Source organism: Mesocricetus auratus, unplaced genomic scaffold, assembly GCF_017639785.1.
Source record: "Mesocricetus auratus isolate SY011 unplaced genomic scaffold, BCM_Maur_2.0 contig_1140_pilon_obj, whole genome shotgun sequence".
NCBI classification, from domain to species: Eukaryota; Metazoa; Chordata; class Mammalia; order Rodentia; family Cricetidae; genus Mesocricetus; species Mesocricetus auratus.
In genome coordinates, this window is record NW_024431501.1 from 21,938 (window position 1) to 47,268 (window position 25,331).

A 25,331-nucleotide genomic window follows, 5' to 3' on the forward strand; every position below is an offset into this window, starting at 1 on the left:
CTTTTCCTAGGGTCCCTGGGTAGGGGTCTTTCAATATAATTGTCTGTTGGCTGAATTTCCCAGTCCAGCCGGGACCAAACATGGAGTGGAGACCAGTGAAGAATGAAAATAGTGGGGCAGGAGGCACGAGAGATAAAAACACAAGACAGGCAAGTGGCAATTTTATTTTTTGCTGGTCTAACTATACAGTCAGTTAAGCAGGTTTGGAAGGGGTAGGTTTTGGGGATAGTTGGCATGTAGCTGCAAAGGAGGCAGCATGTTAGAAAACCACAGAAGGAGGATGTCTGGTAGGGCCCAAATGGTGCAGGAACGGTTGCCTTGGAAACTGTGCCTCGTGGCTAGCCTAATGTGTATGTTTAGCCTTTGGGATTGAGCATGATAGGGGAGGTTTGTTTCTTGTTAAGGGCAACTATAAGCTTTAAGGGAACTGGCTGTATAACTGTTCTAATTAGCTTGGACTTGTGGCCAGAAGTTCTGTATGTCCTAGGAGGCAATTGGAGACTGGTTCCCAACACCTAAGATTATACCAAATCATTTTTTTTGTTTTGAGACAGGGTTTTCCTGTAGTGCTTTGGAGGTTGTCCTGGAACTCGTTCTATGGACCAGGCTAGCCTCAAACTCACAGAGATCTACCTGAATCTGCCTCTCAAGTTCTGGGATGAAAGGCGTGCACCACAATGCCTGGCCTATAACAAATATTTTATAATAAATACCTACTGTATATTTATTACAAAATAAAACCTTGAAAATACTCAAGACTGTTGTAATTTGGAAAAGATTCAACAGATTGATTGCACACATAGTTTTACATCTATACAGTACAAAACTTGAGCACACTGCCTCATTTATATGTTTTCACTGCAGTATCATTTTGTCATGATTTTGATACATACAAAAGGATTTGCACAATGACTGTATTCATAGAATATCCAGTATATGTTTTTTATGTGTTTGGAGATGACTGTTGCTTGCAAAGTCTTTACCACACTTATTACTTTCATTGTGTGTGGTGATGCTTTGTTTTTCCTTTTACAATAAAAGTTTGCCTGAAGATGAGCACCAGCCATTCTGGTTAGATTTACAGGCCAGGTACTGGTGGCACTTTAAATCCCAACAGTACGGAGATAGAGTCAGATGGGGCCGGTGACTTCAAGGCCACCATGTAATAGATGAGAATGAATCAACCTAAATGAGAACCAGAGCTGAGTGATGATAGCCCCAACTTAACCGCAGATCTAAGGAATTGGACACAGGAAAGAATGTGGCTGAGTGAAGAGAGGAATGTATGAAATTCAGGGATCAGTTTGAGGTTTAATAGAGATGGCATTCAGCGTGAAGATTCTAGGAGACAGGATACCACATTTGTTTGAATGATTTTGTTGTTATAGTGATTGATTGCACTGCTTCTCTGATCTTTCAGAATCTAGCTTGACACCTGACCCTGGAATTTATTGTTATAAAAAATAAAAATTCTTACACCAATAGGTTTTCCTCCATTATGTATGTTTTTATGTTTTTTAAGATTACTATGACAGGTGAGGGCTTTACCACACTTATTGCATTAATAGGGTTTCACTCCAGTATGTGTTCTTTTATGCACATAAGATAACTTTACTGAGCAAAGGCATTACCACACTGATTACATTTATAGGGTTTCTGTTCAGTATATGTTACTTTATGTCTGTGAAGATGACTATTCTGAGCAAATGCTTTTCCACACTGAAGACATTCATAGGGTTTCTGTCTAGTATGTGTTCTTTTATGCACTTGAGGAGAACTGTGCTGAGCTAAGGCTTTCCCACCCTGATTACATTCAAAGGGTTTCTCTCCAGTGTGTTTCCTTTTATGTACTTGAAGATTACTGTGCCGAGCAAAGGCTTTACCACACTGGTTACATTCATAGTGCTTTGCTCCAGTATGTTTTCTTCTATGCATCTGCAGAAGGCTGAGCTGACCAAAGACTTTACCAAACTGATTACCTTCATAGGGTTTCCTTACAATATGTGTTCTTTTATGCATTTGAAGATCAGTGTGGCATAGGTAGGCTTTACCACATTGATCACATTTATGGAGTTTCACTCCAGTCTGTGTTCTTTCTTCACGTGGATGCAGATATAACAAGAATTTATGACATTGAATATGTGCAGAAGGTTGCTTTCTCACTGGACGTCTTTCATGCCTGCAAGGATAATTGAGACATGTAAAAGATATACAATATTCATAACCTCTGAGAAGCAGTGGACTAGGGGGACAGAGAGGAAGGCAGGGGGCAAGGAGGCAAGTTGAGGGGTGGGAGACACAACTGTGGTTGGAATGTGAAATGAAATCATGATTAAAGAAATAAAAAACAAAACTGTTGAGTATTTATAACTATGAATAAATTTTACAGTTTGTTCTAATTTTAAAAGCTAATCAGATATTAAACTTATTTAATATTGTTTTAATTCATGGTATTACCCTTTAGTGAGGATTGTTTTCCATGTTTGAAGATGCCTGTCCTGTTAAGAACCTTTATTTCCTTGTTCACATCTATGGCACCTTTTTCTCCATGAGATTTTTCTCATATTTGAAGAGAACTGAAAGAATTAATACATTTACCTCACTTTTTACATTGACAACTTTTTCTCTACTGTGACCCCAACTACATTTACAAAATGAACAAAGACAATTACAAATATTTACATATTTCTTGTATGCATAGGGCATATCTGCCATATGAGAATGTTGATGTATTCCCAATGAAGCTGGAAAACCAAGTACTTGTAAACTTGAATCATCAATTCTGGTCGACATGAAGACTACTACATACTTCAACTGTTCTGGAAGTACATTACCCCTTTCCATGTGCCTATGTTTAGGTGGTTTGTAATCAGAGTCACATAAGATATACCTACTATAGGAAGGCTAAGAAGTAATAAGCTTTCAACACTGCAATCAGGCAGTTTGTCTTTCTCTTCTTCATGAACATAAGGTATAGGGATTAAGTATTTATATAACCACCTCCACATAAAATTATGATTTTAACCATCTATCTCACTCTACTTAGCAAAATCATAACATCTGTATGAGTAAAAGTAGCTTTACTGTAGACTACTTGCTTAGGAGAAGGGTTGGAAATAGACTTATCACTTTTTCAATATGTATATCTTCTGTAATATGAGTGGTATGAAACTACATGGATTTATAATTTTCATCAGCATACCTTTAATGGAACTATGACTCAAATGGTTTTAAGGCATTCATATCTTATCTTCCTTCCTAAAAGAGGACTTAAAACAATTAACTTACTGTCTGTTGAGGTATATGTATGTGTTCTCATGATAATTTAATAATAATCAATGCACTTTGTGATGCAACTATTTATAGTGCTGCTTTTCCTTGCAACTCCATATACATTAAAGTATCTTCACAGGCAAATTTATATCAGTATACACGTGAAAATTACCTTCCATGCCTTTGAGAATTTTGATGATGTTCTTTGATATTATTATCTTCCCATTTGTAGCCTAAAATATAATGCCAGAAAATGTATGATTTATGATTGGCTATTCCTTAATATTTAACTGATCATACTAAGTGATAATTAGAAACATGATTGATTTATTCAATCATTATTCCTCATTCTCACTCAAAATTACAGAAGGGCATCAATAACTAAGATACTGTTATTTAAAATAGTGAAAGAATATCCACAGTATTACCTCTAGCATTGAGGTTCATATATGTCTCCAGCATCACATCATTGTGGAGGTTCTTCTGTGAAGGATGCAGCAAAGCCCACTCTTCTTGAGTGAAGTTGATATGCAAATCTTGATAGGACAGTGCATCCTAAAATGTGCCATAAATGTATAAAACAAAAATGCATGATAAAGACACCACTGTAAATGTATAATTCTTTGACATTATACCTACATAATTATGCAGTTTCCCACAATTAATCTATGATGCAGGTATTATAATTAAGTCACTTTAGAAGGAGACTGATGGGGTTTTACCTCTATCATTCTAAATACTCTGAATGGGATATTATCTCTCAAGAGAAATGCCTAGTAACAGACACAGAAAGACATGTAAATAGATCAACAAACTGAAGATATATTAGAGAAATTGTGTGAATTATTACTTACTATAAAATGTTGAGCAAGCCTTTAGTCCCAACACTTAGAAGGAAGAGATAGGTATATCTGCCTAACATGCATAGTAAGAACCTGTCTACCATACTAAAATCAATGAAACAAACAATAAAAATAGGAAGAATTTAGTGGTGTATTTCTTCTGAAGTTCCTGTAAGAAGTTATGCATTCATTCCTGTTCTGTGTACATATTTATGAAACATGAAGTGCTCCAGTTTAAATTGTAATTTTAATAAATTTCACTACAAGGAACTGTGCATTTAAGCCTTTAATCATAGAAGGATGGAGACATTATCAATGTAAACATTGGTCATAAAAGTCAATACACAGTAGGAGAGATGCCACAGACATTAAGATGTCTTACTGTACTTATATATTGTGGCCTCACATGCCATTATTTATATCAAGGAGCACAATTATCCATTATACCAAACTCATGCATTATAAGATCCTCTTTTGACTACTACGAGGCCCAGGCACACATGACTTACACATCAATGTATGTATACAAAGTATTACATTCATTTAAATGATAAAAATAAATATAACAAGCAGGAAGAATGTCACACACATATTATCCAGTGACTCAGAAATGCTTGTAGGCTGGTAAATAGAATGACAACCTTTGCAAATTTAAAAATTCAAACTTGGGGTTAAGTTCATCAACACCGGAAATGCTTGATGTGTACAAACAATTACTCCCTAGACACATCACACACTGATAAGGATAAAAGACCCTAAAAACATTGTTCCAGCAGTAATCTCAACATTAGGGAGCAAGAGTCACATGAATCAGTGAATTCAAGGATGGCTTGGTCAATAAAGAGTTTTTTAGGACATCCAGTTTTATTTAGATAATCCTTGTCTTCAGAAACAAAACCCAAACCAACCAAATTAAAAAAAACAAATAGAACAGCAAAATGTCATGACATAAAACATCCCAGAAACCTATGACATTATGCAAAGGCCAAAACTTGCATTGACAGAAATAGAGGAAATGTGTTATAAGAGTAGCAGGATTTTCCAAGAAGTTATGGCTCACACCTGTATTCCCAGCACTTGGGAGACAGAGTCAGGGGATCACTGTGAGTTAAGTCAGGCTGGTCTACAATACAAGTTCTGTTACATAGAGAAACCGTATCTCAAAAAAAGCAAACGCAAAAAAAAAAACAAAAAGCAAAAAAAAACAAAAAACAAAAAGCAAAGTAGCAGGTCTATTTCCACATCTGTAAGATGTAAGTAATAATCATACTTAATAATATTCACCACTTGAAATGTACTTGAATGCACAAAAACAAATTGTTCTATTCTACAAAAAGATTTGTTGCTGGGCATTGGAGGCGCAAGCCTTTAACCCAGCACTCAAGAGGCAGAGGCAGGCAGAGCTCTGTGAGTTCGAGGCCAGCTTGGTCAACAGAGCAAGTTCCAGGACAGCCTCCAAAATAATACAGAGAAACCCTGTCTCAAAAGACAAAAAACAAAAAACCAAAAAAACAAAAGAAGATTCGGCTATAATTCTTGCTAAAGAACAGTATTTCTATAACTCATGCTATCATTATCAATTAGTTACTTTTCTCCTTCCATGTCAATAGATGAAAAAAAATTCTATTTTACCTAATACCTGACAAACTCTAGGAACTCTATTCCCAATACACATACCAAGTAGGCCCACTTTTATGACAAAATAAAAAGTAATTAATGTAATACAACTCTATCTAGTAAAAGACAAAACTTGAAATGCCCCAAAACACTGAAACCCAAAATACAACCTTTCACTACACCTTAATAACAAATATATACAATTTATAACACATTTTTAGGGGGTGGGACAGGGTTTCTCTGTGTAGCTTTGAAGCCTCTCCTGCAACTCACTCTGTAGACCAGGCTGGCCTCGAACACACAGAAATCCACCTGCCTCTGCCTCCCGAGTGCTGGGATTAAAGGCGTTTGCCACTACCACACAGCATTAGTTTATAGCACTTTTCATGACATAAACAATCCATGCGCTTCTAAAGGAACACTGTAATTTTTCAGAAGAATAAATATTAGACATTAATATGTTGGGGAACTGGACAGATGGCTCCGTGGTTAAGAGCACTGGATACTCTTCCAGAGGTTCTGAGGTTTACTTTTCAGCAACCATTTCCAGGAGACCTTCTGGACAAAGAAAAACAACCCTAAGGCAGGATGGTAACTAGATCCTATTTAGCAGAAATAAACAGTCTTCTAAGATATACATAATTTAGTTAAAACTAAAACTAGAATTTATACTATAGCCTTCATGAAAACTTTGATTTCATCTCACATGCACTTCACTCTTTTTCTCAAAACATGGGGAAAAATAAGAACAGAAGGAAAAAGCATGAAAAACCACATGTACAAAAGCATTTTCCTAATCAAAATTACACACATACATATCCTAAATAGTAATTTGCAGGCAACAAAAACCATGCTTGTAGAGGCAAAGATATATAGCTCATTGGTACAGAACTTGCTAAGGTATCATTCTGGATTCAACTATCAATATATCAAGAGGAAAAAGAAATATAATGTTTCACATAAATGACAGGCTTTTGGTCACAACACATTTAACTCTACTAAAGTTTAATTTATTGCTTTGTGGTTACTTAAGTAATTATAACTTAACCAATTATTTCATAACAACAAGTTTCTACCATTGAAATATATTCATGTACATAGTCAATAAGCTCTATAATAATCAGCATTTAATTTAAACAAATTCTTATTGGGGACACTGACACTGTTAGAAAGTATAAAGCACAAATACTTAAATCAGAATGTTGTCCATAAACATTTAAGAACATATAGTAAGAAAAAAAAGGTTATGAGTGGTAATACAAGGCATAATGACAAAGATAAAACCCACTCAATTAAGAGTTTTTCTTACTTTCTCAAACCTGCCTATTCGTCCAATCTCCTTGTAGCCAATTTTCTACTTGGCATCTTAGATTAAGACAAGATGATTTACACAGGGCTGTAATTAAACAATTAAAGTTATTTATCAACAATATGTACTAAACTGTAAATGTGGTGACTGCTTATTTTACATAGGTAAAATAAGGACAATAAGGTCTTCAATTTATACATTAGTCACCCAAATTCTCAATGATATACTATGCCTCTCTGAAAGTTTTATAGGAAAAACAATGCTCCAGTAACACTAAGGTTTACATTTACATCCCAAGTCTGGAGTGTTTTGTTTGTTATTGTTTTTCGACAATACCAACATGTAGCCCAACCTGGCCTAGGACTTGCTATAACGTCTCAGCCTCCTAAGTGCTGATATTACAGCTATGTGCCATCAAAACCAACTCCCTGAAACCTGACCTCTGATATCTAATTCTACACTATCAAAATATCCATTAGAAAGCATATTGTTGGGACATGCATGGTCCTGAAGGCTTTAGTCCCAGAACTTGGGAGGCAGGGGCAGGCAGATCTCTGTGAGTTTGAGACCAGTCTGATCTACAAGACCTAGTTCCAGGACAGCCTCCAAAGCCACAGGGAAACCCTGTCTCGAAACCCCCACCAAAAAAAGAATAGGAGCTGTAAATTCCAATGCCTGCTAATATAAAAGTAACACACAGACTCTAAATTACCATCCAAACAAACTGAAAAGTGAAGAATCAATATAGCTATTTTGGCAGAATTACAACCATGAAGGATTTATAACAAAGTAATTCAACTCAAACTTTCAAATGGCTGATTGCCTCTCAAACTCCTTTTCAAGAAGGAAGGAAGGAAGGAATGGAAAGAGAAAGAGAAAGAGAAAGAGAAAGAGAGAGCGAGCAAGCTAAGGAAGGCTAAGTTATATTTCATAGCTGATTGCTCATTATCATTAAAACAAAAATAAATTAAAAGAACATGGAAGCAGAGAAGTTAATTTGGGTCAGAAAGGTCATTCATTATACAGGTTGCCAAATCTGAACCAAAGCTCTCAATAAATTCCCAAACAATTTCCCATTTCCTAATTTCAACTTCTATCCCCAAATCCAAAATGCATACGAGTGGGGCAGTGGTGGCACACACCTTTAATTCCAGGACTTGGGAGGCAGAGGCAGGAGGATCTCTGTGAGCTGGAGGTCAGCCTGATCTACAAAAGCTAGTTGTAGGACAGCTTCCAAAGCCACAGAGATACCCTGTCTCAAAAAAAAAGAAAACATTAACTAGATGAATTTGGAAGGAATTATGTGAAGGTATTCATTTGGAGCAAATTTATCTACCAGGATATAATGTGCATGGCTTTCCAGAGATTATCTATATTTCAACAATCATCAGTTAATCTCATTATTTTGTTTTGTTTTCTAAGATAGGTGCTAGTCCTGGCTGGCCCGACTTAACAGGCAGACCAGGGTGACCTCATCAACCAGCCTATCTCCCTCCCACATGCTGGGATTAGAGGCATTCATCAAGCATACTCAGGTCTTCAATTCATTCTTTTAATTGTTTCAGTGTTTTATCTACATACATGTGTACCACTTGCAAGCCTGGTACTGTGGTAGAGAGGACAGAAGATGGTGTCAAATCCCCAGAATTACAGTTACATGCAGTTTGTGAACTGCCTGGTGTGTGCTGGGAATCAAACCTGAGTCCTCTAAAAAGGTTGCCAGTGTTAATAAGAAACCTGTGAGCTATTTCTACAGCCCATCAGTTTTTTATAAATGGTGATTAACACATACAGTTTGAGACAATCAAACAGGTTTATCAATCTCTACTGATTTATTGCTGAGGAGACAGAGAGCAGCAAGTTGGTCATGGACTAGACTGTTTAGCTGTAATGAAATACAATTTTAATAAACACCAGCTTTAAAAAGTTGAAAGAAAGAGCCAGGTGGTGATGGTGCACAACTTTAGTCCCAGCACTCAGAAGGCAGAGGCAAGAGGAGCTCTGTGAGTTTGAGGCCAGTCTGGCCTACAAAAAGAATTCCAGGACAGCCAGAACTGTTACACAAAGAAAGCCTATCTCGAAAATACATAGATAGATGGATGGATGGATGATGGATGAATGAATGAATGAATGAATGAATGAGTGAATGAGGAAAAGTCTAAACAACTGGACTTAATATTTTCAATCAAGTTAGTTAGGAAAAAACTCTTCACTCCTTTCATAAAATTTCATGTTCCTCTTTGACTCGTTAAAACTTTTTTATCTTTCTACCTCACAGTCTGAGGAAAACAAGATTTAACCACAAAATTACTCTTATTCAATTAAATACTCATTCCATTATTAATTTGGAAGACATTATCCTAGGTTATAGTGTTGGTACAAGAGCAAAGCTAGTGAAATTATTTCCTCTTCTACTGAAAATCAGAGATATGGATAGGGTACAGAATGTGAGTATCAGACAGGGTGTGATGGGCTGTGAGACAAGAGATGGTAAATATTAGAGACCATATATATTTGTGTAGGGAGAAAGAGTATGGGAATACAGGATTTAAAGACAATACAATAAAGAAATGATAAATGTTATTGTGTGAAAGTTGTTTTTTCCAAATTGAAACATTCCATCCTGAAGGGATGCTCCTTGAGTAGGAAAGTTAACAACTGAAGATAGCTTCAGGAAGTCCCTGAAACTCAAGATTCTCCTGTCAGAATAAAAAATCTGAGAGTACCTCTCAGATGGAATAAAGTTGAGTTGCAAGAAGTCTCTCAAAGGAGAAAATCTAGGAAAAAAACAAGAAAAACAGACTAGACAAGCTACCTGAAGAAGCAGAAACCAGTCTACCGGTCAATAAGAGGTTTAGACCAGGGTTACTTAGAAACTGTTGAGCTCCCTGCAGGCTGTACATGCAGTGTACTTCAGGTTTCCCAGTTTTTCTGAGTTGTCACCCATGCTGGAATAATCCTTGGTGACACACCTATCTTTGAGTCATTTCTGCTCCTGAAACCCCTCACCCATATTCCTGTAAGTAACCCCAATAAAACTCATTGGTTCACCAAGATGAACTTCAGTGGTATTCAATTTTGGTTAGTTGTAGGTTTCGTATCTGGAGTAGATAGTGTGTTCTCTCTCCAGTAAGTTTTAGCAAACAAGAGCTATATGATATGAATCAAATGACATGTTAATTATAACTGAATAGACAAAATTTTAATGATGAGCATAGATTGACAATAAGGACCAAAAACATCAAGTAACAAAAAAAGTAGTCTGCAGGCTGGTGCCACCAGATGGCTCAACAAGAGAAGGAGCCTACCACAAAGGTTTATGACCTCAGTTTGATCCCTGGGACCCACTTTATAGAAGAGAACTTCCATGAGTTATCCTCTGACTTCTACATGTGCACATTCACATCTACACACATATCTATACACACAAGTAAAATCAATAAAAAATTAAGATCAACAAAAAATCCAAAAAACTTAAGATCCAATAAATAGGACAATAACATCTGACTCTAATCCCAACACATTGGGGAGGTAGAGTTCAAGGTCATACAACACAAGGAGTAAGCCACCCTGGGCTACATGAGATCCTATCTAAAAAAAAAGAAAAGAAAAAAGCCAAAACAGCAGCTAGAAAGGTAACTCACGAGTTAAAGGCACTTGCTGCTCTGCTCTTCATAAAGACCTCGTTCAGTTCAATTCCCAGCACATGTTAGCTCACAACTACTTATAGAATCCAGTTCTAGAAGATAATACCCTCTTCTGGTTTACATAGGGAATATATGCAAATGGTACACATATACACACACACTCAGTCACCCACACATAAATAAAAATAAATTTCTAAACACAAAACAAATCAAAACCCCAAGAGCTATGCAATACAACAAAACCTGAATATTATGCAAAATAGTACTCAGTAAGGAAATCCACACCACTAAGATTGGGTCTGACCAACAAGCAACAGTAATTTTTCCTTATGATATATACAGAATGTGTCAGTGAAATTATTTAAGTACTAAGGGTTCAAAGAAAACCAGAATTAACTAGAGGGGAAAGCTGTTTATTAAAAAATTCTTTTTATTTGATAGTTTCATGTTACCCAGACTGGACTCAAATTCCCTGTATAAATGAGCTTGAACTCCTGCCCCAACTGCCTTACCTCCCAAGTGCTGGGATTTTACCCTCATAGCTGGTTTTAATCCTGCTTTTATTGAAAATATTCTCATTAAAGTTATAATCATGAGGTGGAGAGTGCTTGCCTGTCATCCATGAGTCCTGGACTCTACCCTCAGCACTGACAGAGAAAACAAGGAGGGAACAGAAAACCATATTCATGCACACAGAAGAAAATGTCTTCAGGAACATGAGGCCAAAATGTCTACAGTAAAGTACTTGAGAGGTGGTAAATCTTAATTTCCTTAAATTTGAGTTTTTACAAAAAATTTAAACAAAAATGTAATATACAATGCTTTTATAAGGGTGGTTAAGGAAGCTATATCTATCTTGAAAAATAATGAAAGATTGATGAGAGCAAAGGCTGTTTTTATTGATGGGAGGCAGAAAATAAGACAAAAGAAAAAATGAACAAAATATATACTCAGGAGACAATAGATACATTACCACACAAGACACAAAAACCTCCTTTGTGCTCATTTAAAATAACAATTAGAATGAAAAACAAAAAATGGTATAAATAAAGTCACCCCAATACATTAAATAGTACAACTTATTTTTAGTCACTTTAAAACTCAATCTGTGTGAGTCTATAAGAGAGGGTAACTAATAAACATTGGGTAGGTTGAAATGTATTTTATACTTACTTACAAAGGTGCCTTAATAAAATAGCTCTGATTGGAATAGTCTGTGCAAGTGTTTTCTCTGGGAAGTTAACCTTGTCCAGCCTCCATTACTACCTTCATCCCAACCTGGCGCAAACAAACCAACAGTCATCTACCCTCTGTGGGTAGATAAAACACTTATCTAGAAACTGTAAAAATACATTCCTGCATAATCCATAAGCACATATTACAATAATGATCTTGTGAATCCCCATGTTAGACTTTTTGCAATATGAAGTATGCACACTGAACAAGCAAACCCAGACAAGATAAGATATTGCATACCCCATTAGAAGCCTTCTTCTTTGCTTTCCACTCATCCAATTGTGCCTATGTCTTTGTATCAATTTTGACAAGTAGCTTTGTGGGGACACCAGACCTTGAGCAGAGACCCACTTCCCCTTCGGCCTGGGAGTAGGCAGCTGTAAGATAATGTTTAATAAAAACATGTTTACTAAAAACAATACAATGCCCGGGGCAATAAGTTCCTGGAAAAGGCCTGCCCACAGAAACTGCCCTGACCTCGACCTTGTCAAAAGACTAACAGCACCTTCAGACCCACCCACATCCACCTCTGATGTCAGGGCAGAACCAGCCAGGGTAGAGGAGAGAGCAGAAGCTTCTCTGGAGTGAGCCTTTCTTAGGATGTTTTCTTGAACCTTTTTGGGGCCTGCTTAAAGTTTTCTTTACATCATTGAACGAGTCTCTGTGTTGTCAATCCCCGACACCCTCCGCACATTCTCGGACACAGGCTGCGTGGCAGATGTGACATAGCTTCATCTCTCCAATCTGAAGGTCATGCAATAATCTGACAGCACCGAGGGTAGATTCAGGCTGTTTATACTCACAAAATCCAAAAGCTAGCAATAAAAAATTGTGATAAATATTAAGTTATAAAAAGTAAAAAATACAGCAAAGTAAAATGACTAAAGACATTACTTATGAGGGTACTGATGTCATTACTCCAATCCTGCTCTTTAGCCCTCTAATAACAATTTCACATTTAACATCAGTAAACTGACTGTGTGTGTGTGTGTGTGTGTTATATAAATAAAAAACAAGACGAAAGGAGAAAAATTGAAAGTAAGTACATTATTTAACTAAGAGCAAATGAGGACTACAATAGCTATCAAAAGACAGAACAAATTCCCAATATAGAAAGCTCATACAGATCCTGAATGAAATAAACATTTAAAATCTAACAATAGAGAACCATAAACAAGCACTTAAATATTAACTGGACAACATGATTATATTTTTCTATATTAGGAAAAACAACCAGTATTTTTAGGTATTATGAATTTATTTTGGATATTTTTCCTATAGCCCCCTTTTTCCCAACAAGGAAAAGGAGCAAAACAAAATTTTTATGATTCAGAATTTATACTAAAATATAGAAAGAGAAAAAGCCAGGCATTGTGGTACACACCTTGGATCACAGCACTTGGAGGAAGAGGCAGATCAGGGAGAATTTCAGACCAGGCTACAGAGTACAAGGACAGTGAGGGCTACAAAGAGAAAAGACTAGATAGATAGATAGATAGATAGATAGATAGATAGATAGATAGATAGATAGATAGATAGATAGATAGACAGACACAACAAAATGACCAGTGAAATGACTGACTTTAAACTGATAATTATTAAAGTTGTATGATGATAACCTTGGAGTTGTTGCTCCATCTCAATTTTATACATGTATAAATTATCCATAATAAAGATATTTCTAAATCAATTGCATATATGAAACACTATACTTAATCCATAGTACCAAAAGGAGAAAGAGGGTCAGGGATTAAACAGTGATTCTGTCTAGAATGAAAGATAATTTACTTCAAAAGCAATAGGTCTTTGCGGCTGGGAAGCAGCTGCCATAGAAGTGTGAGGACCAGAGTTAGGATACCTAGTACTCAGCTCTGTGTTGGTGGCCCACGCCTTTAATCCCAGCACTCGGGAGGCAGAGGCAGGTGGATCTCTGTGAGTTCAAGGCCAGCCTGGTCTACAGAGCGAGTTCCAGGACAGCCTCCAAAACAATACAGAGAAACCCTGTCTTGAAAAACAAAACAAAAATAGGATAGCAAGTACTCACACAAGAGCAGATGTAACACAGCAAACTCTAGTAATCCCAGCAACCCAGAGGCAAACATGGGGAAACCCTGGCCAAGCTGGCTAGCTATACTAACTAGAATCTACAAACTCCAAGTTCAGCAATAGACTCTAAATAAAGTAGAACAAAGTTAAGACCTAAGAAACAAATCAACCATGCCTAGATATACACAACAAAAAACAGCAGCTAAAGCTGGGCAGTGGGAGTACATGGCTTTAATGCCAGCACTTGGAAGGCAGAGGCAGGCATATCTCTGTGAATTCGAGGCCAGTCTGATCTGCAAAATGAAATCCAGTATAGCCAGGACTACACACAGATAAACCCTGTCTCAAAAGAGATGCTTGTCATTGCAGGGGACCCAGTTAAATTCCCACCACACCCATTAGCAGCTCATAATCATCTAGAACAGCAGGTTCAGGGAATCTGACACTCTCTTCTGGTGTCTGCAAAACTGAAAACAGGAGGTGCATACATATAGGCACATATTCACATACACAAAGTAAAAATAAATGATCTCGATGGACAGTGTTGACCTACACCTTTGATCCCAGCACTCAGGAGGCAGAGCCAAGCAGATCTCTTGTGAGTTCAAGGCCAGCCTGGTCTATAGAGTGAGTTCCAGGACAGGCTCCAAAAGTACAGAGTGAAACCCTGACTTGAAAAACAAAAACAAACTAATAAATACATAAATCTCAATAAATAAATGATAAGTCATGTGCTATCTTTCTTCTGTTCCTGAGCTCTAATCAATCCAACTGGACAAGACAGCCTTCCTTTCGTACTAAAAGGGCCTTAAACATGCAAGAACTAGTGGCAGAATTAGAGACAGCACAGCAATTAAGAACACAACACACTTGTAACAGAAGACAGATTCCCAGGACCCTTGTCACGCAGCTGGAAAGCAGCTATAACACCTTCTCCAAGGGATCTCTTCCAGCTTTGGTGGGCACTGCACTCACATGCAGAAGGAGGCTGAGGTAGAGCAAACAAGCTTAATGGCAGCCTGGGTCACAATGTGAGACTCAGGTTCAAAATACCACCACCACAAAAAGAAAAAGCTTAGCAAGATCATGCCAGCAACTGAGCTTGTTAAAATGAAATACGAAGTCTCCCATAAACATGAGACATAATACAAATTGCTTAAACAAAAAACATAAAGCCTTAACCAGTCAGTGGTGTCACACTTTAATCCTATCACTCAGGAGGCAGTGTTTGAGACCAGCCTGATCAACAGAATGAGTTCCAGGACAGCCAGGACTACAAAAGATAACCCATCTAGAAACATCAAAAATGAGCCAGGCAATCTTATAACATGACTTTGATCACAGCACTGGGGAGGAACTGGCAAGGAAGATCTCTGAATTTAAGGCTAGCCTTGTCTAGAAACCAGGTCTACAGAGTGAGTTCCAGGGCTGGCTTCATAGCTACTGAGAAATGCTATCTTGAGAAAACAAAAGAGAAAACCCATGAAGCATTAAGAAAAAAGAAAAAGGAGCCTTACTGACTCCTAACAGAAGAAAACAGGAGGGGGAGTATATTCTTTTTCATTTATTCTATGAATTGTTTTAATAATGTCATATAGGATTGTGTATGACTGATCACAGTCATTTTGGACAATGTATTGCTTCCCTTGGACTGAATCTCTGCCCCCAGTCCTCATTAATAAATCTTATATCCTATTCCTAGTACCTCAAAACCAAAATGAGAATTGTGACTCACAATTCTTAATAATGTTTTAGTCTGCATAAAATAAAGAATCATCACCTGGCAGAGCCTGCAGATCGCCTGGGAACTGCACAGAGCTCCCAATCCCGGCGGGAGCATCAGGTAAACAGGCCAGCTTCCCGGCCTGTGTTCCAGAGCCTGCAGATCGCCTGGGAACTGCACAGAGCTCCCAATCCCGGCAGGAGCATCAGGTAAACAGGCCAGCTTCCAGGCCTGTGTTCCAGAGCCTGCAGATCGCCTGGGAACTGCACAGAGCTCCCAATCCCGGCAGGAGCCAAGCACCCCAGACTCCAGATCTTCTCTCCCACCAACGATTCCAGGAAAGGAGAGGAGGCTGGGCGCACAGGGAAGTAGCTGTCCCTCTGGCATCATCAGGTAAACAGGCCAGCTTCCCGGCCTGTGTTCCAGAGACCTGCAGATCGCCTGGGAACTGCACAGAGCTCCCAATCCCGGTGGGAGCATCAGGTAAACAGGCCAGCTTCCCGGCCTGTGTTCCAGAGCCTGCAGATCGCCTGGGAACTGCACAGAGCTCCCAATCCCGGCGGGAGCATCAGGTAAACAGGCCAGCTTCCCGGCCTGTGTTCCAGAGCCTGCAGATCGCCTGGGAACTGCACAGAGCTCCCAATCCCGGCGGGAGCCAAGCACCCCAGACTCCAGATCTTCTCTCCCACCAACGATTCCAGGAAAGGAGAGGAGGCTGGGCGCACAGGGAAGTAGCTGTCCCTCTGGCATCATCAGGTAAACAGGCCAGCTTCCCGGCCTGTGTTCCAGAGCCTGCAGATTGCCTGGGAACTGCACAGAGCTCCCAATCCCGGCGGGAGCATCAGGTAAACAGGCCAGCTTCCCGGCCTGTGTTCCAGAGCCTGCAGATCGCCTGGGAACTGCACAGAGCTCCCAATCCCGGCGGGAGCCAAGCACCCCAGACTCCAGATCTTCTCTCCCACCAAAGAGACCAGGAAACTACAGGAACCAGGGAGACCAGGGGAGTAGCTGTTCCGGATCAGGTACAACAGGACCCAGCATAGGGTCCAGGGGACCAGGTAGGAGGCTAAGCGCCCCAGATTCCTGTTCTTCTTCTCTACCCACGGACCAGCATTTGGACAAGGCATAGAAGAACCACCAGATTACTGGACTTACTAGCACCCACCAAAGGGAACTCTGGTCCCCAGACCAGGAAGGGGCTCTTTCTGCACCCACTAAAGGAAGAGATGGGAAAGAGACAATACAAAAACACAGTCAGCAACAGAAAAACAAATATGACACCGCCAGATTCTAGAGACTCCACACCAGCAAGACCCCAATATTCCAACGCGAAGGAAGCAGAAGAGAACGATCTTAAAAGCACTTTCATGAAAATGATAGAGGCCCTAAAAGAGGATATTGGAAAATCCCTCAAAGAAATGGAAGAAAAAACAAACCAAAAAATGCAAGAAATGGAAGAAAAAACAAACCAAAAAATGCAAGAATTGGAAGAAAAAACAAACCAAAAACGGCACGAAATGGAAGAAGAAATGAAGCAAAAAATGCAAGAAATGGAAGAAAAAGCAAAGCAAAAAATGCAAGAATTAGAAGAAGAAACATACCAAATAAGGCAGGAAATGGAAGAAGAAACAAAGCAAAAAATGCAAGAAATGGTAGAAAAAACAAAGCAAAAAATGAAAAAAATGGAGGAAGAAACAAACCAAAAAAGGCAGGAAATGGAAGAAGAAACAAAGCACAAAATCCAAGAAATGGAACAAAAAGCAAACCAAAAAATGCAAGAAATGGAAGAAAGAACAAACCAAAAAATTCATAAAAGGCAACAAACGGACGAACAGATAAACAGAAAATTGCAAGAAGCAATGCAAACGCTGCAAGGGTTGAAAACTGAAATAGAGACACTAAAAAAAACACAATCTGAAGAAAGGCAGAAAATAGAAAAGCTGGACAAACAGTCAGGCACTACCAATACAAGCATTACCAACAGAATAGAAGAGATGGAAGAGAGAATCTCAAGTGTTGAAGATACATTAGGAGAAATGGATTTATCAACCAAAGAAAACCTTAAATCCAACAAATCCTTAACACAAAACATCCAGGAATTATGGGACACCATGAAAAGACCAAACCTAAGAATAATAGGTATAGAAGAAGGAGAAGAAATCCACCTCAAAGGGGCAGAAGGCATATTCAACAAAATCATAGAAGAAAACTTTCCCAACCTTAAGAAAGACATGCCAATGAAGGTACAAGAAGCCTACAGAACACCAAATAGAGTGGACCACAAAAAAAATCCCCTCGCCACATAATAATCAAGACCCCAAACATACAGAATAAAGAAAGAATATTAAGAGCAGCTAAGGAAAAAGGTCAAGTAACATATAAAGGCAGACCTATCAGAATTACACCTGATTTCTCCATGGAAACTCTGAAAGCCAGAAGGTCCTGGATAGATATTCTACCTACACTAAGAGACCATGGATGCCAGCCCAGACTACTATACCCGGCAAAGCTCTCAATCACTATAGACGGAGAAAACAAGATATTCCATGACAAAACTAGATTCAACCAATATGTGTCCACTAACCCAGCCCTACAGAAAATTTTGGAAGGAAAACTCCAACCCAAGGAAGCTAACTACAACCAGAAAAACATAAGCATTAGAGAATCCCTCTCTACCAACAGCCAAAAGAACAAAGGGGCGAAATTCCACCCATAATTCCACCAACAACAACCATCGCAAAGCGAAGAAGGATGAGCAGTCAATGGTCATTAATATCCCTCAATATTAACGGCCTTAACTCACCCATAAAAAGACACAGACTAGCAGAATGGATTCGAAGACAGAACCCTTCCTTCTGCTGCATACAAGAAACACACCTCACCCTCAAAGACAGACATTACTTGAGAGTTAAAGGTTGGGAAAAAATTTTTCAATCAAATGGACCCAAGAAACAAGCAGGGGTAGCAATCCTAATATCTAACAAACTAGACTTTAAAATAAAATCAATCAAAAGAGATGAAGGAGGTCATTACATACTCATCACAGGTGAAACCCACCAAGACGAAGTGTCTATCCTGAACATCTATGCCCCCAATACAAAGGCATCTACATTCGTTAAAGAAACATTATTAGAACTTAAATCTCATCTAAAGCCCCACACAGTTATAGTGGGAGATTTCAACACACCACTCTCACCACTAGACAAGAATACCAGACAGGAACTCAACAAAGAAGCAAAGGGTCTAATAGAAGTAATGACCCAACTGGGATTAACAGATATCTATAGAACATTTCATCCACATAAAAAAGAATATACCTTCTTCTCACCACCACATGGAACCTTCTCAAAAATCGACCACATACTTGGCAACATATCAAACCTCAGCAGCTACAAAAAAATTGGAATAACTCCATGCATCTTATCAGACCACCATGCCTTAAAATTAGAATTCAACAACAACACAAATTGCAGAAAACCTACAAACTCATGGAAATTGAATAATGCTCAACTGCACCATCCCTGGGTCAAAGAGGAAATAAAAAAAGAAATTAAAGACTTCCTCGAATTCAATGAGAATGAAGACACAACATACCCAAACCTATGGGACACTTTGAAAGCAGTGCTACGGGGAAGTTCATAGCACTAAGTGCTCACATGAAGAAACAGGAAAACAGTTATACCAGAGAATTAACATCACAGCTAAAAGCTCTAGAACACAAAGAAGCAAACTCCCCCAGGAGGAGTAGACGCCAGGAAATAATCAAATTGAGGGCTGAAATCAACAAAGTAGAAACCAGGAAAACAATACAAAGAATCAATGCAACGAAGAGTTGGTTCTTTGAGAAAATCAACAAGATAGACAAACCTTTGTCCAAACTTACCAAACAGCAGAGAGTGAACACGCAAATTAACAAAATCAGAAATGAAAAGGGGGACATAACAACAGACTCTGAGGAAATCCAGAGAATCATTAGGTCATACTTTGAAAACCTGTACTCCACAAAATTCGAAAATTTAAAGGAAATGGATGACTTCCTGGACAGCTATCATTTGCCAAAACTAAATCAAGAACAGATAAGCAATTTAAATAGACCTATAACCCCTATGGAAATAGAAGCTGTCATCAAAAGTCTCCCAACCAAAAAAAGTCCAGGTCCAGATGGCCTCAGTGCAGAATTCTACCACAAATTCAAAGAACAGCTTATACCAATTCTTCTCAAAGTGTTCCACACAATAGAAGCAGAAGGGTCTTTGCCAAACTCTTTCTATGAGGCTTCAATAACCTTGATCCCCAAGCCACACAAAGATACAACCAAGAAAGAGAACTTCAGACCAATATCCCTCATGAACATTGATGCAAAAATACTCAATAAAATACTGGCAAATCGGATCCAAGAACACATCAAAACAATCATTCACCACGATCAAGTAGGTTTCATCCCAGGGATGCAGGGATGGTTCAACATACGAAAATCCATCAACGTAATCCACCATATAAACAAGCTGAAAAACAAAAATCACATGATCATCTCACTAGATGCTGAAAAAGCCTTTGACAAAATCCAACACCCCTTCATGATAAAGGTCTTGGAGAGATCTGGGATAACAGGGACATACTTAAACATAATAAAAGCCATATACAGTAAACCAACAGCCAACATCAAACTAAATGGACAGAAACTCAACGCAATTCCTCTAAAATCAGGAACAAAACAAGGCTGTCCACTCTCTCCATACCTTTTCAACATGGTACTTGAAGTTCTAGCTATAGCCATACGACAACAAAGGGGGATCAAGGGGATACAAATTGGGAAGGAAGAAGTCAAACTTTCACTGTTTGCAGACGATATGATAGTTTACATCAATGACCCAAAGAACTCTACCAGGGAACTCTTACAGCTGATTAACACCTTCAGCAAAGTGGCAGGTTACAAGATCAACTCAAGAAAGTCAGTAGCCCTACTATATACAGATGATAAAAGGGCTGAAAGAGAAATCAGAGAAACATCACCCTTTACAATTGCCACAAACAATATAAAATACCTTGGGGTAACGCTAACCAAACAAGTGAAAGACCTGTATCGTAAGAACTTTGAATCTTTAAAGAAAGAAATTAAAGAAGCCCTCAGAAAATGGAAAGATCTCCCATGCTCTTGGATAGGTAGGATCAATATAGTAAAAATGGCAATCCTGCCAAAAGCAATCTACAGATTCAATGCTATCCCCATTAAAATCCCAGCACAATTCTTCACAGACCTTGAAAGAACAATAATCAATTTTGTATGGAAAAACAAAAGACCCAGGATAGCCAAAACAACCCTGTTCAACAAGGCAACGTCCGGAGGCATCACTATCCCTGACCTCAAGCTCTATTATAGAGCTATAGTCCTGAAAACAGTTTGGTATTGGCACAAAAATAGACAGGCAGACCAATGGAATCGAATTGAAAATCCGGGTATTAACCCACACACGTACGAACATCTGATCTTTGACAAAGAAGCTAAAAATATACAATGGAATAAAGAAAGCATCTTCAACAAATGGTGCTGGCATAATTGGAGACTGGCATGTAGAAAAATGCGGATCGATCCATGTTTATCGCCATGCACAAAACTTAAGTCCAAATGGATCAAAGACCTCAACATAAATCCAGCCACACTGAACCTCTTAGAAGAGAAAGTGGGTGGTACCCTTGAAAGAATTGGTACAGGAGACAGCTTCCTGAACATAACACCAGTAGCACAGACAGTGAGATCAACAATTAATAAATGGGACCTACTGAAACTGAGAAGCTTCTGTAAGGCAAAGGACACAGTCAGCAAGACAAAAAGGCAGCCCACAGAATGGGAAAAAATATTCACTAATCCCACATCTGACAGAGGGTTGATCTCCAAAATTTACAAAGAACTCAAGAAGCAAGTCTCCAAAACAGCAAAGGACCCAATTAAGAAGTGGGCTGCAGAACTAAATAGAGAGTTTTCAATAGAGGAGTCTAAAATGGCTGAGAGGCACTTGAGAAAGTGCTCAACATCCTTAGCCATCCGGGAAATGCAAATCAAAGCAACTCTGAGATACCATCTCACTCCTGTCAGAATGGCTAAAATCAAAAACACCAATGACAATTTATGCTGGAGAGGATGTGGTGAAAGGGGACACTCCTCCATTGCTGGTGGGAGTGCCAACTGGTTCAGCCACTTTGGAAAGCAGTATGGAGATTCCTCAGAAAAATGGGAATAAACCTACCACAAGACCCAGCAACTGCACTCTTAGGCATATATCCAAAAGATGCCCATTCATATAACAAAGATGTCTGTTCCACTATGTTCATAGCAGCTTTATTTGTAATAGCCAGAACTTGGAAGCAACCTAGATGTCCCTCACCCGAAGAATGGATAGAGAAAATGTGGTACATCTACACAATGGAGTACTATTCAGCAGAAAAAAATAATGGAATCATGAGATTCGCAGGCAAATGGATGACACTAGAAGAAACCATCCTGAGTGAGGTAACCCAGTCACAAAAAGAGAAACATGGCATGTACTCTCTCATATATGGATTTTAGACATAGATCTGGGGAGTGCCAGCCTACAATCCTATTGCCAGAGAGTCTGGGAAACAGAAACTTCATTTACTGGCTGGTTAAGTACTGAGCTGAACTCAAGAAAGCCAGTATCAGAGAGGAGGACTGATGATCAAAGGGATTAAGACTGGGCTGGTTGAACCCCAGAAACAGCTGACCAGACAAAGGTTAACTCTTGAATCCCAGGCATCAGCCTGGGAATCCAGCATGGGACTGATCAAGACCCCCTGAATCTGGGTGTCAGTGAGGAGGCCTAGGTAATCTATTGAGCCTTGGACAGCAGATCAGTACCCATCCCAAGTATACACACGGACTTTGGACTCCCATTGAACAATGTGAGGTGCACTCTCACCCTGAACTCTTGGGGAAGGGTCTAGGCCCTGCCCTATATGAAATGACAGACTATGGACACCCCCATGGAGGGCCTCACCCTCCCTGGGGGAATGAGGGATAACGGGGGGGATGGGGGGAGGGCACGGGAGGAGGGGAGGGAAAGGGAGAGGGACCTCGTACTGACTTGTGAAGCAACCTTGTTTCTTATCTAAATTTAAAATGGAAAATAAAAAAATATTAATAAAAAAAACAAAAAAAAACAAAAAAAAATAAAGGTTGATGCCAAAAGGAGGCATTTTCAAAGGATTGAAGAATGTAAACCTTTGCTGACCATTATCTCTGACATCTATGAGAATTGTAAAGAAAAAAATTACCTTCTCTGCTCATATCGGTTTATGCCCAGAGTCCTCAACAGTATCCACTAGTTTGTGAAATAGTTTTAAGCACTTTAAATTCCTGTATATTATATAGAGAATAAGAACTATCATCTACACCTGCTGAGGGCATGATGGACCTTATAGACTTTTAACATGTATTTCCTCTCTTAATTAATGTATCAACTTCATGTAGCATAATGATCTTAAAAAAAAACAAAAAAAAAACAAAAAAAAACAAAAAAAAAAAACAAAAAGAATCATCACCTGTTAAAAATCTTCTAATGAGCCCGGGGTTGGTGGTCCACACCATTAACCCCAGCACTCAGGAGGCAGAGGCAGGCAGATCTCTGTTAGTTCATGGCCAGCCTAGTATACAGAGCAAGTTCTAGAACAGCCTCCAAAACCATACAGAGAAATCCTTTCTCAAAAAAAAAAACAACAAAAAACTTCTAATGATCAAAATATACTGTATGAAAGCACTTAAAATACTTTTAACCTGTTTACTAAGTACTTACAAAATCACAACATATTAACTCACACATTATTAATGAGAAAGCAACACTCTTATTATGGTGAGTTTTGATCACTTTAAGTAACTCAGCATCACCAAAACTAGGAATAAAGACAACATGAAACACTTGTGTAAAAAATATGTGATTTGAAACTGAACAAATACTAAGCAATCTCAAGCTCTGAGAAATACTTTATAAAAGATCTAGACTTGTGTCAGGGAAACAAGTAGAATAAATAAATGAATAAAATAAAACCAGAGAACTTGTTCTGTATTATACTATCTAAAGGAGGAACATGATTAAATAAGACATGAACTCCAAATGCATGCCACCAAACCTGGCAACTATAAAGGCTCTTTTCCCCAATGTTATTTTAATAACTCTGTAATGAAGTTATGATTATTGTGAGTCACTTTCTTAAACTTCTGTGGAAATGTATAGAATACATTTTTAATTAAAACTGAATATTTAAATCTAATTAACTTGTAAGCCAATGATACATATCATTGCCTAAATTCTTGCTTTATTCAACTTAAACAAGGAACTGGGCAAGGCATTATGAAAACCAAAGAAGAATTCTTCCTGCATCAAAGAGGAACTGGGTTTCTTTTACACAACGAAAAGCTGTGACATGTGCCCAGGATATTGTAGAATCAGATATTGCTTCTGTTCACTGACAAGCCTACTATCTAGAGAGGAAAACAAGTTACTTTTTACACTGGTTACATGTTAAAATAAAACTTTTAGCCATGCTGGATTAACAAATCATTAAAGCTAATTTCACCTGTTTCTTGTAACCCTTACAAACGTGTCTGTTGGAACATTTAAAACTAATATTTGTGGTTCACGTCTTTCAACGGTACAATGCGACTACAAATTGTCATTCCAAGTCGCTGACCACGCTTTCCCCTCCCTGAGACCTCCCTGACTTCTCAGCTTCTGTGACAGTGCACTACAGTGACTCTACACTCATCCTCAGCTGCCTCCTTGCCCTCTTCCACCGGGCTCTTTGTGAGTTCCTAAAGCGTCCACCCAGTTTGCTACTCCAACATTTGCTTAAGTGACCCAGGTTTACACTTCACAACTCTGACCTCAGGCCATCTTCACCCGCTGACACTTCAAACCACTTACTAACTTCCTTATTTCTCTCTCATTCTCCAAACTTGAACTCAATCTTACACTGTAGCTGAACTGCTCGCCTGTCCTGCTCACGTTTCTTCTGCACTTCTGTTACTTTAGCTCTCATCTCCCCTAATCATGTGAAAGTTACCTCAATTCTCCTGTGCACTCCAGCCTCACTACCAGACCAATGTGCCTGAAGCAAACCTCTGTCCATGGCAGTGCCCCATTTGACAGGGAAGGAAAAGTAAACACTAAAGCTGCCTACAAGCATCTGGCACACACATGCACCCTGACAGTTCTGATGAAGGAACTAGTGCCCTACGACTCTGCCTGGCCATGTAGACACAGAGAAGTTAGCCCCGAGTGCCACGCACTTTTGGACTGGACACTCTGGGAAGCAGATGCAGAGTTTCACCAGTTGCTCAAGCAGACTCAGCCTAGGGCGCTTCTTCTATCTCCTGCCCCATCCACTCCTGTATGGACGGCCACCACCGATGGCAGCTACCTGCTCCAGGCTGCCCGGGAAAGCCAGCAATTCTGGACCAAAGCTCGAAGGGGTCACACTCAGCCTGGCTGTGCCAGAAGAGCCCCGAGAAACTGGTGGCCTCCGGTTTCCTATGCAGGGTTCCTCTGTCTCTGCCTGGTCTGACCCCGCCCTCATCCTCGAGGATGCCTGCTGTGAGGCCCACAGACTCAGGCCCTGGCCCTAGG

General features: G+C 39.1%; 1 long non-coding RNA gene across 1 annotated transcript; it reads right to left on the reverse strand.

Moving 5' to 3' along the window:
- Nucleotides 1–1,637: 1,637 nt before the first annotated feature.
- On the reverse strand, nucleotides 1,638–12,742 carry LOC121138226. Its single transcript, XR_005875371.1, has 6 exons — nucleotides 12,570–12,742; nucleotides 12,165–12,301; nucleotides 7,042–7,128; nucleotides 3,702–3,828; nucleotides 2,458–2,576; nucleotides 1,638–2,179 (listed from the first exon to the last, which is right to left on the reverse strand). It is a non-coding gene; the product is annotated as an uncharacterized LOC121138226 (long non-coding RNA).
- Between the last annotated feature and the right edge of the window lie 12,589 nt (nucleotides 12,743–25,331).